The sequence below is a fragment of the Pezoporus occidentalis genome, unplaced genomic scaffold (genome assembly GCF_034315485.1).
Source record: "Pezoporus occidentalis ecotype Australia unplaced genomic scaffold, CSIRO_AGI_Poc_V1 ctg56, whole genome shotgun sequence".
NCBI lineage: Eukaryota > Metazoa > Chordata > Aves > Psittaciformes > Psittacidae > Pezoporus > Pezoporus occidentalis.
In genome coordinates this window covers 602,292-618,397 of record NW_026915899.1, presented here as the reverse complement: position 1 = coordinate 618,397, position 16,106 = coordinate 602,292, and the positions used below count along the sequence as shown (strand labels likewise).

General features: G+C 45.3%; 1 long non-coding RNA gene across 2 annotated transcripts in view; it reads left to right on the top strand.

The window, feature by feature from the left end:
• The first annotated feature begins 10,331 nt into the window (after nucleotides 1-10,331).
• The window catches only part of LOC134173844 (uncharacterized), a 68,360-nt gene continuing 62,585 nt past the window's right edge, over nucleotides 10,332-16,106 (top strand). Inside the window, exons 1-3 of one of the 2 annotated variants that reach the window (XR_009968413.1) lie at nucleotides 10,332-11,267; nucleotides 11,355-11,465; nucleotides 11,560-13,118. This is a non-coding gene — a long non-coding RNA (uncharacterized LOC134173844). Of the gene's footprint in view, nucleotides 11,466-11,559; nucleotides 13,119-16,106 lie in introns of both variants that reach the window. The other variant, XR_009968412.1, reaches the window with a different exon arrangement.

Genomic DNA, 16,106 nt, shown 5'->3' with positions numbered 1-16,106 from the left:
TTTCATTTACACTCAGCTTTCTGAAATCAATCTCCGTTTTGATGTATGGTTCCCTACTGCATTTTTATTTTTTTCCCAGTAAACAGCTGAAGATTTAGTGTTGGCTTCTAACACACTGAATCTATTTATGATAGTTTATATAATCAGATTTTTCAGTGCACTGTAAATCTGTCTTAAAATGGTTGCACTGCTCCGGGACTAAACTGGTCAACTTTCCGTACTGTTTTTCATCATTTGTGGACATTTTACCATTTCAAAGAGCAGTTGAGATGTTATTTTGGTCGGGCTTTAGTACCTTCTGTGTGTCATTCATTTTTTTTTTCTCCAATGGGGAATTTCCACAAACGAATGTTGTATTTTTGCATAACAACTGCTTCAGTCATAAATATTTTCTAAGCTACTAAATGTCAAACTTTCCTGCAGCAATAGGGTAATTCATCTCTTGAATATAGTGGCTGACTTTTGCAATTAAACAAAGTGATGAAACTTCACAGGGAAGAACAATCAAAACTAGCTGAAATGCTAATGTGCAGATGGGCAGTGAACCTAAGAAGCAGCAGCCCTAGTGAGAAGCAAGAATGTGCACCCAGAGGCTGCCCATGGATTTTCTTCATGTGTATGGCATCCTGCTTTTAATCTATGAGGAGCACCAAGACTAACAGGAGCAAGACAGAAGCCCGGATGTATGATGCTGCAGTTGGGTCTCTGAAAATGTTCCATCTCCCGGAGGAGGACCAGACTTCTCCAAGCACATCAGTTTGGTCTGCTGTATACATTGGCAGCAGGACACAAAAGCAATGTGTAAGTGAAATGAAGCGGCCTGGCGGCTGCTGGAAAAACCACCAAAAGCCTGCCTGAGTTGCCCAGGGATGTGTTGCTTCACTGCCATGGGTTTAGGAGGTTTCAGCTGAGTCATGGCTCAATATACACAAGCCACCTTCCCATGAAGAAACTTAAGGGTGAAGCACCTGAGCAGCTGCCAGCCAGGCTGGAACATAGAGTCACAGCTGGGGCTTGCTTACATTTGACCAGTAACTGATCTTTCCCTGAAGTCTGATGTTTCTTCCCCTCCAGCATGAGTACGGCTCCACAGAAGTGCAACCCCTTTCACAAACTTGGTAGCTACACTGATTGCATTACATCAGCAAAATTTGCTCATGAGGAAACATGCTGACTTTGGTTCATACTTTCTCATATAAAGCAGAGTCAATACCAAGCATTTTGAACTTGGTTTACAACTGTGCACACTGGGCTGTTATTAAATCCTTTTAGAAGCTGAACTGGTGTGGAGAGTGGAGAAAATTGCGTTTGGGTGTAGCTTGTGAATGTAGACAGGTGTCAAACACGAAGTCTCGAAGTTCAAGGCTGGGAGTTAATAGCTTTCCAGTGCCACAGCTGGCTTCAGTTGTTACCTGTGATAAGGTTACATTGCAAGGTTAAGGGGAAAGGAGCAAATGATGACACGGGTTTAATTGGAGCAAATCCAACATAACAGCAGTTGGGTAAGTATCACTTTGTTTAACTTATACTGATGGACAGGATTTAATCAAAACAGTCACAAACGTGTATTTTAAAACATTTTGTCTAGGTAAAACCCTAGAGGTTTGGAGATTTATTTTAGACACATAGAGTTGCTTAGATGAGGAGAAAGCTGGGAAAAGCAGTGGGTGGCATAGAAGGGACAGATGAGAGGACAGAGCTAGAAGGAGCCAAGTCTAAAGTGATGGCTTGGTAAACACAAGTAAAAATATTTGTACCCCTGAGATACCAAGTGAGAAAAAGCCTGGCACAGGCAGGCTGTAGAGCATTCAGCATGGCCCATGTGGGCAGTAAGAGCTGTCCTTTACAGCCTGACACCAACTGCATGGTGATATTTATGGGACTTCAGGGAACATTTTTTCTTTTAAAACTTAAGAAAATAAGTACAGGTTAGAAACAGTGTCACAGGCACTTTGTTATGAAAGTGAAATACTGCAAAGTTTGGAAATACCTAAAAGAAGCACATTTGTCCTCTCTGCACACGTGCTCTCTCTTAACCACATACAGTTCCTCACAGCACTCATACCAGTAGCCCAGGATTACTTCAGTGTTTGACCTTGCAGACACATGATGTCTGGGTGGACACCCCATAACTGCAGGCAGTGGCAGTCTCTGCTGAGCTCAGCAGTGCTGGCAGGTAGGAAAATGGTCCAGGAAGTAGCTGCTGAGATTTATGAAGCCTTCGGAGCTGGATGGCCTGGAGCTGTTGTGTGCTAGATTGCTCTGTTAGATACAGGCACAAGTTCTGCCTAAACCCTTGAGCAGTTTCCTGTGCTGTTGTCCCAGACTTTGCCCCTAGAACTAAGAAAACCCAAAGCACATTGCTTAATATGATCCTTATCAACAGGGTGGAGCAATAACATGGAGCAAACGAGAAGGTCAGCACCCAGCAGTCCTTGAGCTGCCCTCCCTACTTCCCTGTTACATATGTTAAGCCATAACCTTGCCCTTATGGACCACCATCCAAATTTCTCCCTCGTGTTGGTTGAAGATGGATGCGACCTTGTTGGCTGTGTGTGAGGTGTGAAGTCGAAATTTTGGCAGCTCACCCTGCACCATTTGCTGGAGTTGTATGTCATATGAGGTGCTCTCTGGAGGACTTCTCAATGATTGGAGCATAACAGCTGGAAAAGAATTACCAGCCTGCAGAGTAATTATTTATTCCAGAAGCGAGATCAGAGGATCCTACTATAGGTTCCTATCAGGAGTGTTTCTAGCCAGATACTGATCTGGATTCCCAAATTCACATAGCCCCGAACTTCAGAGTAACCAAAACCAGGCTGCATGCTCGGGGATCAGAGCCACAGGGCTGAATACTCAAGTTCCTAAAATCAAGGAAGAAGAGAGATGGGCTAGATAAAAGAGTGTGTGTGCAAAAGAGAAAGAACCATTGATGGAGATGGGTATGTCCCTGTTTCCAGCTCCAGCATACATAGAAAGGCTGTTCCCAGCTTTCCAAATTACACAGACAGTTAGTGTATTCATGGATTTGAATCAAGTTACTGTGTGCAGCATGCTCCAGCTGAATATCAGCAGAGTCAGGCTCCTTCTCCACAGTACTTTGGTTTGAGGGGACTGGCTGTCTTGGGGGATCTCCAGTAAGCCGTGTTGCTGTGAGGCTGCTGGTGGCAATCGCATCTGCACAGATTTCTGATGGAGTTGTTGTATGAGCGATTGTCGAATTTGTATTTTTGCACATATGGAAAGGCGGAGCACATATTGCTATGCAAGGCTAAGCTTGAAAATCAGAGCTGGAGGGAAGGAATGTGGGAAGGAATTAGCTCTTAAAAGAGAAATGTGGATTTTGATAAGGGAAGCACCATCAGTTATTGCCTAATGAATATGAAATATATTCCTGATATTGTGTAAATGTGGGAGGCTCTCTGATGTGATGATCACAAAGTGATAACACCCAGACCTGTTATTGGAAGCACCTGAAAGGACTGAGGCTGTAACAGCACAGGATTCTGAGCCACCTGAGCAGCTTGCTGACTGGGAAAGGGAGCCCTAGAGCTGTGCTAGGATTCACAGATTAAATGATCCACCCTGAACACATGGGGAGGGAGTCAGTGCTGAACAAGATATGTGCTGCTGGCAGACTGGTTTTGGAGCCCTTCCCAACCATGTGTACACTGAAACACCACATCTGTGGCTTGAAGAAATCCTGTTCTACTTGAAAAAAGGAAAAAGAAAGAAAAAGTGTAAACTGGATGTCCTTCATGCACACTATTGAATTACCTGATGAAATAATGTAGTGGTCAGCAATAGACTCCATGCTTCTCTATGAAATGAACATGAGCCAGCTTCAAGTGTGCACTCGCAGCCCAGAAAGCCAACCATATCCTGGGCTGCATCAAAAGGAGCGTGACCAGCAGGTCGAAGGAGGTGATCCTGCCCCTCTACTCTGCTCTTGTGAGACCTCACTTGGAGTATTGTGTGCAGTTCTGGTGTCCTCAGCACAAAAAGGACATGGAACTGTTGGAACAAGTCCAGAGGAGGGCCACGAGGAGGACCAGGAGACTGGAGCACCTCCCATATGAAGACAGGCTGAGGAAGTTGGGGCTGTTCAGCCTGGCGAAGAGAAGGCTGCGTGGAGACCTCATAGCAGGAGTTCCTCAAGTTGGAACTTGATGATCTTAAGGTCCTTTCCAACCCTAACTATTCTATGATTCTATGATTCTATGATATCCAAACCAGTCCTCAGAGCCAATCTGGCTCCAAAAATACATCTAGTACCAAACTCATGGCAGAGATTTCAAAAGAATGAGATAAATCACAGCCAGTGTGAGTGTGTTTGTGTTCTGTTTCCTGAGCCTCCAGGGCTCATCTTTTCTCCTCAGCTGGGAGACTCTCAAATTTAACATTTAAAATGAAAGTGGAAGTGCTCCTGTAATTTCTTGACACTTTCAAATGCATGTATAAATGTGATTTCTTAATTAGCGATGAAGCCGAGTGGTTTGTTGAAGATGTCTCATAGATAGCTTTTGACATCACATTTACAAACAAATTGAAGATCTCTTCAAATCCACTATTTTCTATCACAATTGTTGAACACTGAAAATGTCTTCCAAGATATTGTTAACCTTTTAGAACTGTTTAAACTGGGAGCATACCTTTGAAACTTTTGATAGAGAACTTTATTATGAAGTTTATATTCACCACTTGACTCTGTGAACTGGATTTAAGGGAAAGAGAAAATACTGTGAAACTGTGATAAAATCTGGAGAACTGGCAAAAGCATTCTTGCAGAGACAGCAGAAAGCCAAGTGTGAGACACCCTGTACACTCCTATGGGCTGTTCCCTAACGTGAATGGCGAGATGAAAATATTAGTTGGCTGCTGCATATGCCAGCTGTGCCTGTGGGTTTGTCTCTCAGCACTTCCTACCTCCAAGATTGACAAAATATGCTGAATAAGCTGAAAGCATCACCCCAATGTTCAGGGAAGTTGGGAGACAGAGACTGCTACATCCTTCATATGTAGGTCATGCCTGGGACAGCCCAGTGCAAGCCCGACGCGTCCCCTGCCACCCACCTCCAGGAGGATCAATTACACAGTTATCAGAGCTATGACACTGTAGCTTTACATCTTTAAATTACTGTTTGTATAAAGGGCAAAACATTGTACCAACTTACTCTTGGATTTTTGACTGACATGAAGACTGTGAGAAGGGTGGGTGCAGCTGTTCCTGGGTCCTGCCCCAGTGCCCCTCGGCAGAGATCCACTTTGTCTCTTCTTGTCAGGATGGATATTTGGAAGATACCTATCTCTCAGCTGCATCTAATCTGGATAACATCACCCCTCTGACACCATAGCCATCCACAGGTATTCTGAGCAATTGACTGGACACATGTCCTGGTGAGTGTGCTATGTCAGTTGCAGCAGAGTTCGCTTATACCCTTCATTAGAAGCGGGTGAAAATGTGGATGTAGGTCCAGCAGTGATAGCGAGGAATATGGAGAAGGGACACTGTGTGGGTTGATCCCTACCCCTGAGCCTGGTATAGTGCTGAACAAAGGTGGGATCTGAGGATCCATCCTGCAGGAACATTGTTTCAGGAGCTTTTACATAGCTCCCACTGGTCACACATTCTTGCGCAATATGGAGCACTCCAGTTTATCCTTTTGAAGACCGTTGAGAATAGACTCTGAAATGTTTTGCAGTGTATTTAAGAAACCTGACACAAAAGATTCATGAATGGACTTACAGAAACAAATTTCACATCATAACAAGGATATTTCTGACAGATTTATTCCTTGATTAATTCTATTTGGACATCTGATAATAAAGTGAAAACATCAGCATAGTCTGCTTCTTCAACCTCACTCTTCAGACTCTTCATAGTAAAATCATGTAATGTTTCAAGAGAATTCTCTTGTTGCCCCCAGGCTAATCCCTGGCTTTGAGTGTGCTGCAAAGCACATTACAGCATGTCCAAATAATCAGAATTACTGCTGGCAGTACAAGGAAGAGCTCAGCCCCAAGGACAACATCCAGTTTTACCATGCTCCCATGTAGCCAGCTGAAGATAATAAAAAGAGACCATTTCAACTAGAATTTTTTGTGATCCTTCAGTACTTAAAATAAAAATCTCAAAAATGATGCTGAAGGCTCATGGATGGCAAAGATCTTTGCATACAGCAAATATTTTAATAGCTCGTTTTCCAAATTTATTCCTGGCAGACAACACTTACATTTTTTTTCCCCTAAGTTTGTTTTGAGCCCTGGCAGTGTTTATTTTGGGACGAGAACTCCATGATGCTTCATCTCTGTTCCTCAGACTACACTCTGATGGAGCTGATGAAACACTTTAATGTTAACAGTAGTGGCACTATGTTCATCCTTTAGTTCATCTCCTGTGCTAGGCTGAGCAATATAGTCTTTCCCTTAAGCCTTTCAGGTAGCAACCAAGACATAGAGCCCCTGATTTCTCCTGCTGAGCCCAGAGCCTTGTCCAGCTCCTGCTGTAGGAGGGACCCTGTGGCACCCCCAGTGCTGCACATCTCAGAAAGTGCACAATGGCAGGAGGAGGAAAAGCAAGGTCTTTGCAGTGCCAGAGCATAAGGCATTTTTTCCATGAGGCACGTGTGGTTTTGTGGTTCAGGAAAATGTTCAGGACCTGACTTTCTATTCCCTGGAGTATTTACTTGTAAACCATAAGCCATGCACAGGATTATTTGGAGAACAAGAGCTGAAGTCTTAATTTTCAACTAAAAACTGCATTTCCAGACAGTTTGTAGATTCATGGCCTAAAGCTGTGGTGTGCATCAATATACCCAAAGGTGTGTCACAAGATTGTTTTGCAGAGATGGCTGAAGTGAGCCCTTGCTGGAGGCATCAGCACAACTCCCGTGACCCTCAGGAGATCAAGATTTTATTTAGAAATAGAGGTAGATGAAGTTCAGAGGCAGATGAAGTTCTCAGTCATGTTTCTAGTGCAGCCCAGCTGCTGCTGGGCTCATCCCAGAGCCAGTGCCCCATCTCTTGCAGAGGCAGCCCTGCCTGGAGGAAAACTCCTACCCATGCCTGCTGCTTCTGTTTTCCATCCTCTGGGGTTGAGTTCAGGGATGGTGTCCAAAGCGGGACACTGGAGATGAATGGAGAGGGAGTAGGCAGAAAGCAGCTCGCAGCCTTTCCTACCTGCAAAGCCAGGGTGTCTCAACTCACCCCACTGCTTCTTTCAGTCTATGTGTGGGAGCAGGGAGGAGTCTCAGCCAGCATCCCCATATGTGGTTGGTGAGGTGGGGGGAGCCTCTATTCCCCAGGGGACAGGGGAGGGAGTAGGATCTCAGGCAGTGCCACAGGGCAAATGAAGGAGGAGCTTTTATGTAGGTCATATTTGTCCACAATTAATTGCTGGAGGACAGGACAGAATGTGTGGAGGGGGCAGGGCACAAAGAAATTAATTTGACTAACCAGGCTTTGGAGAGGGCTGGATGTGCCACGTTATCAGGTATGTGGCAAGGGAAAGAGTGAGCCTGTGGCTTCACATTCATCATCAATGCTGAGAAAAGCAGCAGCGTGGCCACTGTCACCACCTCTTCATCACTCTTGGCTGCTCCTGCATCTTGCCCTGGTGCTGGTGCTCTCTATGTGGTGAATCTGATGAAAGGATTAGACTCCTGGGGAAGTAATTCAGCAAAACATTGGTTTGGATTTCGGTTTGGGTTTCTTCTGTTTGGTTTTTGGTTTGGTTTTGGTTTGTTTCCCAAAAAAAGGGAGGTCATTTTTTGGCCAGATCACCCATCTGAGCAGGTTTGCTTTAAAGCTGTGCTAGCAGAGCTGAAGTGATGGCACAGGGTCAGGATTAAGGAGGAAAGGGCAGGGAACCCAGCTGAGCCTGCAGTGCACGCACAGAGGAAACCCCAGGGTGCCATAGCTGCAAGAGCAAAAGCCAGTTCCTTCAGGAAGCTGCCTCTCTCATGCATATGGGAAAGGAGTTCAAAGCTGATCTTCAGACAAAATCTTTATTTCTTAGATTTTGATATTGATCCTCCAACTTTTCCGACCGGCAGTGCTGAGGTTTGCATGCTTTCCACCTATAGCTTTCCATAGGTCTTTCCTTCTTCAATTAAATGACAGTTCTTGCAAAGGGGCAATATCTGCAAAGCTGAGTAAGGAAGGAGGAAATTTGCAGTAAAACAACCACACATCGGTGAGAAGCAGCGAATTCACTGTAAGTGAATGAAATGAAGGAGGGACAGGTGAGCAAACAGAAACAGGACAACTCATTTCCTTGCGCTGTGGATGGTGGGGTGCATCCCCACTGGACTTTATGGCTCTTGGCAAAATGATTCTAGGGCCTGTTTTGCCCTTGTGCTCAGCACGGCTGGTGGTGTACTGGTCCTGCGCGCTGCAGCAGGAAGCATTCACCAGCACACCAGCCCCATGGGGATTTCCCCCACTGTCCCCAGGCTTGTTTTGTTAGAGTTACCTGGAAGTTCAGGACTAAGGGTACAGCTCTGTCTCCCTGTTTCCTTCTTGCTGGTGTATCCTCTGCCTGTTGTACATGCGGATCCCAGCATATGCTCCAGATCTGGCATTTACAGCTTGGTAGTTTCCTGCAAATTTCCCTGGTGGGGATGCAACACTGACTGACTGACCTTGCACTTTGGTACATGAGATAAATGTTTCCATTGTCTGCTGATTTTCCATATTTATGAGATTGTAAATGTTCCTTCTGTCTATAGGGATCCCATTCCTTAAAGTGGGCTCTGTGACTGCATCATAGGCCTGGTGCTGGCCCACAGCAACTGGAAAGAGAAACGCTGTACAGGGAATGGGGGCACAGCCACGCAGCTGTAACCAGCACATAAACATGAGGATGCACAAAGGATGGACATGAGGTGAGTCTGGAGGGATGCCCCCTCCGTCCACATCTCAAGGTGTGTCATGTCTTGATGACACAGGATGTGGCTCCTTGGGGAGTGGAGGGGATAGGCAGGGGGGAGCCCTGGGAATGGGGGAAGGAAGGGCATGGGGATTGGACAAGGGTTGAGGAGGAAGAGTATGGTTTGAGAAGTGACAGGGGAAGAAAGGGTGTTGGGCAAGGGCCAAGAGGGAGTACTGTCGCTATGGAATGTTATGGGTAAGTATGTTTGGTGGGTAGTTGGTGGTTTGAGGGCTATGAGTGGTGAAGGGACTCCCTGTGCCCTGCTGTGTCAAGCAACAAGGTATGTTAAAGAATCACACATGCTGAAGACATGTGTAAGTAATGCTTCCAGCTGCACAGTGATTTCAATGATGCTTTTTCTTCACCAGGAGTTGCCACTTCAAATGTTGCAAGGCCCTTTGCACCCACAAGTGCTTTATAAACAGAAAACCATCCAGTCTGTGTCTGAACCCAGACCTGATCTGTGGGGAGAGGGCAGAGGGTGGGAAGAGACTCTTTCAGAGCGCTGGGATGGAGTGACTGCAGCCATTAGCCCTGCACCATGCAGCCATGGGATGTGCGCTGCAGGTGGAGGCTGAACACACAGCGAGTGGGGACCAAGCTGTGAGGATGCTGCAGCACGGGGCTGGCCTCTGCTGTCACCTCCTGGCACCAGTCCCTCACCATCTGGCTGATTTCTGGGCCCAGTCCAGCATTCTGTGTGTTTTTGCAGGAATTGCCAGTCTTTGGCACTGCACATTCCTCATTTGGATGGGTGATGAGATGATGATGATGAGAACTCTGCTGGAGGGAGGGATTAAACACACCCTCCCAGCACCTCCCAGCACTGTATTAGTCACAAAGGTCACATCTATTAACAGACAGTGCTGTAGTGTGTGGCAAGTGGGTCACATGTTACCAGCTTCTTGTTTCCACCCAGTAATTTGTGCTAAAAGGGAAGTAATTTAGTGTCAAACAATTTCTATGGGACCGGAGGTCTAAGGCAGGGAAGAATGCTGCTTCCATCCGCTGCTTATCAGGAATGGGGAAAGAGGGGGGAAAATACCGAAAGGCTTTGTCTATAAAAGCTATTTACTTAAATTCCCCAAGGGGGGATGAGAGCAAGAAGGGAAGCAAGAAGCACACAGAAAAGCATTGCTCCTACTACCTTTGTCTTTACAAAGAGAGAGCACTGGCAGACCCTCCCCCATATGAGCTTTCTAACAAGACCTCCTCAAATGAGACGTTGGGCATCTATGCATCTGTCTACACAAGCTAGAATTGCCTGAGTAGTGGAAATTAAATGAGAAAACCCAGTTCCTGCTATGGAGCATGTCCGTGGGGCAAAGCTTGGGTTTCTGCTTGAGGAAGAGTTGGCAGCAGCCAGCACAGCTGCAGAACGAGGTACTGGTACAGCTGTTAGGGCTGCTGTGTGGTAAATGAGATCAGAGAACTAAGCTGGCTGGAAAATGGCTTTTTTTCCCCTTTTCTCTTTTTCTTCCCTTTCAAATGGGTGAGTTTTCAGCCAGATCAGCTTCCCAGGCCAGTTCATGGTGCAGCTGCGTGTTGGCTTGTGATGACATGACCTGAAGACAGCACAAAATGGACTGAAAGCACAGATGGGAGGGACTCCTTTCAAAGGGAAGTGCTTATCAGACTACAGCCTGAGTGAGCTCTGAAGCTTCTCTTTCCTAACTGCTAACAAAAGCTCTGTTAGGCACTATCCTCCTCAGCTGCCATGAGGCTTTGCACTGGGGCATGTCTGCTCTTCTTCTGAACATCTGTCTTTGGATGCCAGCGTCCCCTCCTCACTGGATGTGTTCAAGAGAAGCAGATGTGATAGAGAAGACAAACAGGAGGATGGACACCGAAAAGCTGGGTGAGACCCACTGCAACCTCCTGCACCCAAAATGCATCCTTGAATAGTGTGCATCAATGTGTGGTCCCTGCAGAGATGTCCAGCTTTGCAAAGCCGGTATCTGAGCAGCACACAGACCAAACGTGACACAAAGGTAAACACAGAGATGTCAAACTGCAGTGTCAGAGCCAAATTACTGCAAAATGGGGTATTTTGGGATTTTTTTTTATTTATTTTTTTTTTTGGTTGGGTCGGTTTTGTGTTTGGTTGGGGATTTTTTTGTGAGGGGGCTGTTGGTTGGTTGGTTTGTTTATCTTAATAGTGAAAAGAAGAAACAACCTCAGTTGCTGAGGCCTCATGGCATCAGGCTGAATAACAGGACAAGGTGGGCTGAATGGGGCAAACGTCTGTAAATCTTTTTATAGGAATGCTGTGTGTCTGTCTGTGAATGCTCTCCTAGCTACACTGGAAGAAAACTGATAAATCCTAATGGATAGTGTGAGAAATTACATTACTCTTCCCTGGGTGCGAGAGCATGATTTCCTCCCAGGCAATACATTTTACAGGAATCTTTTCGACCCCTAGGCTGAAGGACATTTTTCAGCAAGCTGCTTCCTTTGTGCATTTCCCAGTGCACAGCTGACATGAACAGACATGGCACGTCACAGCCTGGAACGATTTCCAGTCTCGGTTCAGGTCAGCAGCGGTGCCATGTCTGCAGAGCAATTTGGCACATTTCTAGCTTAACCCAGTTAATCAGATCAGCTTCTTAAAATGATTTTGTTTTCAGCACTCCAAGAAAAGCAGCCTACTTCAGCTGAAAGAATAAAAGAGTCTCCTCTCGAAACACCGACCATAATGTGAGCAGCCATTGAGAAACTGCATGTGGGAGCTGTAATCCAAACAAAGATCAGTCCTACAGAAAAACACAACCACAGAACAGGAAAGGCTCATTTCAAGGTCATTACCCGAAATGGTTGTTGTTGGTATGAGAGAGAATCATGATATTTAGGAATGTCCACTGGAATGTGAAACACTCTTCAGTTCTGGGAAAAAATGTATTTATTTTGCTGATTGATGCAATAATCAGTGCTTTGAGTAACTAATGAATGGTGGTTCCTTCCATTTAAAAGGAACATTTGGAGGCCATATTTCTTAAGCTGAGATACCCTTAAGGGAATCTGAAACTATGGGCCTTTTGGGGGGCTTTGCACTTGCCTTAGGGCCACAACTCTGATTTCTCATTATTGGATTATGTCACATTTGGAGTGAAGTAGAGGCAACTCTGCTCATTTCAAAGAGCCTGTTAAAAAAGATTGTAAAAGTAACTGCGCTGGGGGCAATACCTGCAGAGTAGTTATTATTTAGGATTACGCAGGATCTGCAAAGGAATATCTTTACATTCCAAATTTACTCGGATCCGATCAGGACTCAAACCATTCTGGCACATAGTTAAGAAACACAGATAAACTGCAAATTCTGCCTGCACAGACTCACCTGTGCTGTGTCTCCTGATATCTTGGAGATATTCTTTGAGCCTGAAACTCCCCACTTCCCTGCTTGCCTTTATGTCTCTAGGGCTTGAGCTGCTGAAGTCAGTGGAAGCTTTGCTCCTGATTACAGCAGGACATGTCTGGGCTCAGCCTGAGCATCGATGGAGTTGAAACAGCAGCTTTTTCTTCTGCGTCTTTATCTACACCTTTGGACTGTGGTTTAACTGTGCCAGTTTCACCCAAAACCCTCACTTACCTCCTGCTTTGCTGCTTGCTGCCACCTTTGCTCCCTTTGGGATTCCAGTCTTTACTTGAGTCCTATCTTATCTATTTTTGACTCCAGGTAAGAACAGCAGTGCTGCTTTAGACCATCTAACCCATCCATCTACTCTGCCTCCAGCAGTGGCCATAAGCAGACTCCTAAGAAAAATAAAGAACAGACTAACATATTGATTATTTCTCCATTATTACCACAGCTTCCAGCTATCTTCAGCTCAGAGGATTTCCCAAAACTGCTGTGGTTTGCCTGTGGCATGGACCCATCCAAATACTTGGGAGAGCATGTCAGCTCCTTGCAATCGCAGCATGTTTTGGAAAGGACATTCTTGGCAGATCCACTGCCTGCTGCATAACAAACTTCTTCCTTGTGTTTCCTTTGAACTTGGCTCCTATCAGCTTCATTAGCTGGCCTGTCATTGTCCTGGAGACACAATCAACACTTGATCCCTATCCACTCTCTTTGTGTTACTAATGATTTCATAGATTTCCATGTACCCCATCTCTTTTCCAGCTTGAGAAGCGCCTCTCTCCTGCACTGATCCTTGTACAGAAGTTGTGTCATACCTTTACTGATCCTGTACTCTTTGAACCTTTTTCAGCTCTCCTCTGTTCCTCTTGATAAAGAGGATTTATTACTTTTTTTTTTTCACCCTAGTTGTCAGCCAAAGTTTGAATTGTTTCAGTTAATTCTTTAGAGTCAGGATTGTTTCAAAACCTAACTGTTTATTTACAAAGAACAGGCACTGCCTTCTTGACTTAACATGAGGAAACACTTTGCTCGCAGCTCCAAGCTCTGTTCCAGCTAGAGGTTCATGCAGTTTATACTACCAGGCTGTCGTGGTTTAAGCCCAGCCGGTAACTCAGAACCATGCAGTCTCCCTCTCACTCCCCCCTCTTCCTCCCCTGCTCCTGGAGGGATGGGGAGGAGAATCGAAAGAATGTAACTCCCACGGGTTGAGATAAGAACAGTCCAGTAACTAAGGTATAACACAAATCACTGCTGCTACCACCAATAACAATAATGATAAGGGAAATAACAAAGGAAGAGAATACAACTGCTTTCCACCTGTCAACTGATACCTATCCCGACCCGACCCAAGCAGCGATCTAGCCCTTCTGGGTATCTGCCCCCAGTTTATATACATGACATGACGTGCTGTGGTATGGAATACCTCTTTGGTTAGTTTGGGTCAGGTGTCCTGTCTCTGCTTCCTCCTGGCTTCCCCTCCTCCCTGGCAGAGCATGAGCCTCACAAAGTCCTTGGTCAGACTAAATGTTACTGAGCAGCAACTAAAAACATCGGCGTTATCAGCGCTGTTCCCAGCCTGAAAGTCAAAACACAGCACTGCACCACCTATTAAGAAGGAGAAAAATGACTGCTACTGCTGAACCCAGGACACAGGCAACACCCAGCAATGCATTTGCAGGCACAGCTCAGCTCCCTCAGAAGACTTGTGTCATGTGCTTGAGTTTTGGATGGTGGCTCCTATTCTGGATAGTTGATTCCATAAAGTACATTAATTGCTCCCTTTTGCTTAATGGGAATAAATAGGGCCACAATACTTCCCATTTCCAACCAGCTTTAACACAGTCTATGGTGGAAGGGACTTCATAATAAGCCAGTGGTCTTCCACTTGTGTTGTTCCAGAAGGAATGAGCATATTCAGTCTGAAAACTCCACTTTCTTCCACCAGCACAGTTCAGTCATTCAGCGTCTCCCTCTCATAGACATCCCAACTCTGTGGAACCCCTGGCACAGTCAAGACTTGCAGTAGTAATAACATGGAATTCCACTGCTGGAAGAAATGCTAAAAAGGCTCAAGTCATTTAAAGATTAACCTGCTGGTTAGGCTTCCCACGTGGAAAGTAGAACGTAGTACCTTCTACCTCTTCTTGCTTTCAAGGATTTGTAAGGGACTGTCTCTAATGAAAAGGTTGGGGAGACAGGGAGTTAATTTGGAAACCAGAGCTGGCTTCAATGACATTCAGAAATTGCCACATCCTTTTTGAACAGCACATAAAACTTCCAATGTGTCTGTGCAATTCAAAAAATGTATGTGCCAACCACTGACTCCAGCTCCTGCCTCCAGATCTTTGCTTCTCTTTCATGTGGGAACATCTCAAGGCCTTTTCCAATGATTTTTTTCTTATGGGTACAGTGTGATTTTTCCTCCCTCCATTCAGACTGGTCCATACCACAGACTTGAACACTTCACCGAGCACCTGAGGTAAGTGACACAAGTCTGAGGAGACCTGCAGCCTGCTCATGTTTTTTACGATGTTGCCCAACATGATTGCCCATAACCACATTCAGCCGCAGCCGTGCCCTATAGAGCAGCCAGGCACTATCACCATAATTCTCCACTTGCAGGTTCTCTTATTTCTGCCTGGTGTAACACAAGTCACTGCACAGCCGGAAGGGTTGTAATCCTGGGATGTTCTCTTTAGTGGTTGGGCTTTTCCCAGCTATGTGCTAGCAAGATGTGCTCTCCACTCTGCTACAGAGGAAACAGCACAGTGGACTTGCTGACAGTAACCTGCTGCTGCTTATTCTTCACTGCAGAGGACACAATTTTTTTTGTTCAAGACACAATATTCCTTTTCCTGTTATGGCTGCCGTTTCTCACTCTTTACAAGGGTACATATTTTCAGCTTAATGTGTCTGTAAAGAGCAAAACCAAAGAAGCCCTCCAGTTGTGCGAGTGATGTTACAGCATAGAGTCATAGGATGGTTAGGGCTGGAAGAGACCTTAAAGATCATCCAGTTCCAACCCCCCTGCCATGGGCAGAGACACCTCACACTACACCAGATCACCCAAGGCTTCATCCAACCTGGCCTTGAACACTGCCAGGGATGGAGCATTCATAACTTTCTTGGGTAGCCTGTTCCACCACAGACAGTGATTTTTGAGACTACACCAGCCAATTCTACACCCAGGGAGGGGAGGAGGCTGTGGTCTTGCCTCCTGTTGTTAAACTCCCACTGCTGAGGGAAGGGTGTCAATGGAAACGAGATACCCTGATCTAGATAAAAATGGCCGATTTATCCAGACCCATGTGAGATGGCTCTGCAACAGGAAGAGAGACAAGTTGCAATGATTTCCACTAGCAATCATCAGCAGTTACTATTGTGCCAGCTTTTCTGTAGTAATCTCAGGCTTTCAAACTTTTGCTAACTAATCAAAAATCCTTCTTTGGCTGAAATTTGGCACATGAAATAAGAATTTATTAGGAATACCTGGTGTTTTTCTGTTCTTGTTTTGGTGATTCCTTCTGGTTATTGCAAATGTAAGAGCATATTTTTTTCTCATCTCTAAGAGCATCATTAATGGACTTAGAGAGCTTGTCACTTGTTAATCTCTATCTGTCATACAAAAAAGACATCACTATTATATGTAGTCTAGTTTTTGTTTTAATTTTTTGCTGACTTATCTCCTTCTGAGTGCAGGCTTGCAACAGGCTTGCAACAGGTGCTATTGCAGGCTTATTACCCATAACCTACGTCTGCATTTGCACAACAAACTTGGAAGAAAGCAGCAGATCGAACATGTCTTTATGCATAAAA